This window comes from Pogona vitticeps, chromosome 2, assembly GCF_051106095.1.
Source record: "Pogona vitticeps strain Pit_001003342236 chromosome 2, PviZW2.1, whole genome shotgun sequence".
NCBI lineage: Eukaryota > Metazoa > Chordata > Lepidosauria > Squamata > Agamidae > Pogona > Pogona vitticeps.
In genome coordinates this window covers 162,275,097-162,281,318 of record NC_135784.1, presented here as the reverse complement: position 1 = coordinate 162,281,318, position 6,222 = coordinate 162,275,097, and positions in this window count along the sequence as shown.

The window sequence follows — 6,222 nt, the reverse complement described above, 5'->3', positions numbered from 1 at the left end:
TTGCAAAAGCTCTTTCGGCGCGAAGTCTTCCTCTTTTCTTGCTGCCTTGCACCTTTCCTAGGTTTATTGCTTTTGCCAGTGAGTCTTGGCTGCTGGTGTTATGCCCAAAGGAGCGCAGTCTTCGTTTAGTCACTCCGTTTCTAGCCGGAGTTCAGACTTGATTTGACCTCCAACGCCGCTTGCCTGCCTTTTTAGGGGTCCATCATACAGTATCAGCAAATCCTAAAAATCATAACGGTGTGCTGTCAAGTTCATTTCAACTCAGAGGGACCTTTTGCAGAGTTTTTGAGGTAGAGAGTACTCCGAAGTGGTTTACCGTGGGGGGTGGCTGGGTGGGACTGTGCAGCTTGCCCAAGGCCACACAGTCTGGCTTTATTCATAAGAATCCTGGTCCCAGGTGGGAATCAAACCCCACAGCCAGCCAACACAACACAAGGGAAATATACATGCACAATTACTCCTTCGCCTCACACACTTACTGTCACCATGATCATACCAAAGGTGGCCCAAGCCCATTTTCTCGTGGGTGAAAAACAAAGACACTCCCCTCTCGCATTGCATGTACAAAAGCTGGCTGAAGTCTTTCTTCAGCACACATGGTGAGTCTTTCTTCAACACACATGATGGGATGTCTTCCACCTCATCGGAAGGTGGGAAGTTAAAGTTGGGAACCACAGAGCAGGCCTCACGGCGCTCTCTCTAAAGCACCTGGATGTCACTCCTTAGCATCTGCTGCCTGGGACAATCGTTTCACTAATGATAGGATGGGGGCGTAGTGGTGCAATGTGTACACTAGATGCACATCACACTTCAGAAGAAAAAAGTTCTTTATGGCCATAACTGATTCTCTAACAAAAGTAATATCTACATTTGAAGCATGTGCAGTTTTACACATACGTTCTACAACTACACATACATAGTATCAGTTAATCATGATATATGTACACCCAGCTATACACCAAAGAACACAAGCAGTGCATAGTATAGTGCCGAATCCTATGTACAGATACCTGGTACATTCCATTCAACTCAGTGCTGCATATTTTGGACTGGGAAAGTCCTCCCATTTCTAGCCAGATGGAACTCAACTACTATAATACCTTTAGTTAGAAAAGTAAACATCATTGCAAAAAAAAAAAAAGTGTTACCATTTAAACTGCCAGAGTGAATTCAAAGAAAGAAAAAAGTAACTAGCCTCTGCTTTTTAAACTCCATCTTCTGTGCTGATGACAAATAATAGTAAAACATGAAAGCCTCTTCATCACCTAATTCACTTGTCATTACAGTCACCATGCTCCTATTCTGCAAAAATGTTATGTCATTACATTTCACCACATTTACAGTCCATTGTACCATATTTCCCAGTCCACTTTGCTGCTACAGGGAGATAGTACAAAAACTAAGGAAGCAAACTGTCACATTGTCATCTGCAACATTGTGAGGGGATTGTGTTCAATTCTAGTAGGAATGCACTATTGGCCACCCTTTGGGCAGGACAATTAAGGGAGTCTTCTTAGTACAACAACAAAACTGGTTGTTGAAATGAAAAGGTTTGGGGAAAATCATAATTGGGGGAAAGTATGAGATAAGGTATAGGAGAACATCATTTGGATGTTGAAGACTTTTCCTACAAAATCAATCCACAACTTGAACCTTAAGGCAGAATACATAATGTCTCAAACAGTTCTTAAAAATGGGAAAACATAACTTCTAAATGATGGTAATACATATCATAAGCAGATGTAGAGGAAGACGGTTGAATGATAATTAGATGTCTGAAAATGCATGTGTAATTTTGGCCTTGGCAGACATGTGCGCTGTTGATCTCTGAACCCACATTTTATAAGTCTCACACCAGGCATATTCTTCCATCAGCGTTTCTCTCTGTATCAGTTATAAACATAGATGCATCCAATTTATCTCTCACACCTACCCACTCACATTTCTACTGTCATGTACATGTCATTCACACACAAAGAAGTCTGTCATGCCCATCAACAGTCAAATCCATTCTAATGAATCTTTCATTTACCAACCCCATACAGTACAATTATTTCTATCTACCTGGAAGAGGCCCTTTACAGGGAGGTGGGTGGCTCCTGGTAAAATACTGCCCCTATTTAGTTCTAATCATAGACCTCCTCTGAGCATGGAGTTTGAAGAATTTTGTGGGCCACTTAACTAAGTGCTCTGTGTAAGAAATATAGAGCCAAAACAGAAAGAGAGGTGCATATGTAGGGCAGTGGTTCCCAACCTTGGATCTCCAGATGTTCTTGGACTACAATTCCCAGAAATCATGGCCAGCACAGCTAGTGGCTTCTTGGAGTTTTAGTCCCAAAACATCTGGGGTCCCAAGGCTGGAAAGCACTGCTTTAGGAAATTGGTTCCAACTGCTCTTACACTGTTAGGAGATTTATTCCAATGTTCAACCATTGGTAATGCTGGTGAATGTGTCTGAGCTATAAGAACTGCCAACAGTTCCACATTGAGATAAAATATTGTATGAAACATCCATAAGAGGTTTTCAAAAATTTAAAATGTTTTCTGTTTTTCTTTCATAACTGTGACTTTTGTTTGTGAAACATTCAGAGAATCTTTTGCTGAGTGGTACTGCAAAAAATATGTAAATATGTAAGAAAGTCTATACTGGTTCTTTTGAAGTGGTCTGGTATGGGCTAAGTAGGGTTGCTTGGGTTTGGGCAGAGATGCAATATGCCATTTGGTGCATTCCTTGCAGCCAAATTACATACTGGAGTACAACAACCCTATTAATCCAGCTCCTTGTGATCTCCTGAAGTGGCTTAATAAGCAAGCCACTTCAGGATAGCAACAAAGTGAACACTTCCTCTGCTCCTCAGCAGAGGGGCAAGGCAAATGAAATTCCACGGATTAGACTGCGGGGAGTTTCTAAACCAGCCCTTCAGATAAATCAAAGAAAATATTATTTTTCTTTAAAAAAAGGGGGGGGGGTTGATGCAGCACCTCAGCAATAATCTACCAGAGTTTTAAAATAAATTTCACTTCCCATATCCCTCCACTGAGGAGCCGAAGAAATGTTCTATTTGCTGATATCGTGAAATGGCTTGCTTGTTAAGCCACTTCAGGATATCGGAAATTTCAATCAGAAGGAGACTTGATAGCTGAAGAAGGCGCACTTTTGGTCTATTCTGAGTGATAACACATGCTGGAAACAGACCAAAACAGAACTATCCTACCAACATGAAAAAAGTAAAAAGACCAGCCAGGGACTTAGAAAGGTGTGGTTAGGACCACTTTGGGGGTGGTTTAGTTTGCTCCAGCAATTATGTTACGTATGTAATAACTGGGGGGGAAAAGAGTGAACCAACCTACCCCTGCAGCAGCAAGCCAAACACGGCGGGGGGGGGGGCTAGTCTAAGTTAGTAAATAATTTGAAAATGAAAGAAGAAAATGTTTATAGGTTAACCAGCTCATCATGTTCCAGAAACTCATGATCCAAGCTGCAGTCTGGAGAAAGTTCCATTTAAATATCAAAGTAAGATGTGACTGTTTTACAGGTTAATAAACATAAAATGGCCAAAGAGGTGCTATAGTCTGTAAATGGGAAGCAGAGTGCTAATGTGAAAACGGAAGTGCTCCATATATGTGATGAGTACCTGTTTCCTTCTGTGGAATGTCAGAGGGTTCCCCCCCCCCTTCATTCACTCTTATACAGATGTAGATGTGATAAGATGGGGCCCTATAGATTTCCACAGGACTTTTCCCAAGCAGCTAGTGGTAAGGGATGCTTCTAATACTACCCTCTGGAGCCATCAGAATGGAAGGGTGCCATCCTCGGCCAATATCTGATGACACGGCCTCTTTGGTATTTGATAATGTCAAAACCTGTAAGGATGTCTAGAAAAGTGACTATAATTTCATTTTCAGCTTCCTGAACTTATATTCCTTGCAGGTTACTAAGCAGTCCTCAGAGAGTGCTGAATCTCAGAAGGAATGGATCCAGGCAGACAATTTCATTGAGGAGTTCCTGGAACACAGAAGCAACAGTGTGATCAATTACTGTACTTTAAGAATACATTTAGAAACTAGGGGAAAAAATCATGACTTCATAAAGATACAATATAGTACAAGGCTTCTTCCAGAAGTACTTCTCCTTGCATTATCACCGACATTATGTGGCTATTCTGGCTTTTTCTTCCTTAACAGTTTTCTGTGATTAAAAAAAGAGAGCGGAAGAGAGGGGAGAGAGAGAGAGAGAGAGAGAGAAGAAATCAGTGGGAAAACATGGGAGTAGTGCAATTTGAAAATCATAATTTCTGCACCGCCGCCATCCCTCAGTAAAATTGTGAATAAGGCAAGGCAGTTACAGGCAAAGCAACTGAAAGGTCATGTCATTCTCAACCTGGCTTGTTGTTAGGATAAAATGGGGAGAAGGAAGGGAAAAGTCATATATTTTATCTTGAGCAAGAAACATATACAACTAAGATAATGAAGAAGGATCCCTTTTGGAAGTCCCTAGAATCTCTTTGAAAGAAATGTAGTGATTTCCTTCTTTAATTGATTAACAATGTGCTATCAAGTCAATTCTGACTTGCCAAGACTACAGAGACTAGATCTTCTTTTACAATGCACAATGGCTCAATACCTTTGGCTCTGCAGCCAGATATCCAGTTCAGCAAGCTATCTAGCCATCTAACTTCCTTCCCTTGGAAAGAGAATTTCTGTTCTCTAGGAAGGAAATCCATGTCCATCTTTGCACAAAATGTTCCTTTAATATCTCCAATTTTGTTGAAGAGATCTCTCATTTTTCCCTTTCTATTATTTTCCTCTATATCTTTGCACAGTTCATTTAAAAAGGCCCTCTTTTCTCTCCTTGCTATTCTTTGGAAGTCTGCATTCAATTTTCTGTAACTTTCCCTCTCCCCCTTGCATTTTGTTTCCCTTCTCTTCTTTGTTTTCTTGCATTTCTTTTTCTTTGGGATGTTTTTTGCTGCTGCCTCCTGTACAAAGTTATGAGTCTCCATCCATAGTTCTTCAGGCACTCTGTCCACCAAATCGAGTTCCTTAAATCTGTTCTTCACTTCCACTCTGTATTCATAAGGGATTTGGTTTAGATTATACCTGACTAGCCCAGTGGTTTTTCCTACTTTCTTCAGTTTAAGCTTGAATTTTGCTATAAGAAGCTGATGATCAGAGCCACAACCAGCTCCAGGTCTTGTTTTTGCTGACTGTGTAGAGCTTCTCCATCTTTGGCTGCAGAGAACATAATCAATCTGATTTCGGTATTGCCCATCTGGTGACGTCCATGTGTAGAGTTGCCTCTCGTGTTGTTGGAAACGAGTGTGATGACCAGCTTGTTCTCTTCATAAAACTCTATTAGCCGTTGCCCTGCTTCGTTTTGAACTCCAAGGCCAAGCTTACCTGTTGTTCCTTTTATCTCTTGACTCCCTACTTTAGCATTCCAGTCCCCTATAATGAGAAGAACATCTTTCTTTGGTGTCAGTTCTAGAAGGTGTTGTACGTCTTCAAAGAATTGTTCAATTTCAGCCTCTTCAGCATCCGTGGTTGGTGCATAAACTTGGATTATTGTGATGTTGAAAGGTCTGCCTTGGATTCATATTGAAATCATTCTATCATTTTTGAGATTGTATCCCAGTACAACCATTCTTTGGTTGACTATGAGGGCTACTCCATTTCTTCTACGGGATTCTTGCCCACAATAGTGGGCTCCATGATCACAGCAGACACGAAATTAAAAGCCGCCTGCTTCTTGGGAGGAAAGCGATGACAAACCTAGACAGCATCTTAAAAAGCAGAGACATCACCTTGCCGACAAATGTACACATAGTCAAAGCTATGATTTTTCCAGTAGTGATATATGGAAGTGAGAGCTGGACCATAAAGAAGGCTGACCGCCGAAGAATGTATACTTTTGAATTGTGGTGCTGGAGGAGACTCTTGAGAGTCCCCTGGACTGCAAAGAGAACAAACCTATCCCTTCTGAAGGAAATCAACCCTGAGTGCTCACTGGAAGGACAGATCCTGAAGCTGAGGATCCAATACTTTGGCCATCTCATGGGAAAACTCCCTGGAAAAGCTCCTGATGTTGGGAAAGTGTGAAGGAAAGAGGAGAAGGGGATGACAGAGGATGAGATGGTTGGACAGTGTCATTGAAGCTACCAACATGAATCTGACCCAGCTCCAGGAGGCAGTGGAAGACAGGTGGGCCTGGCGTGCTCTGGT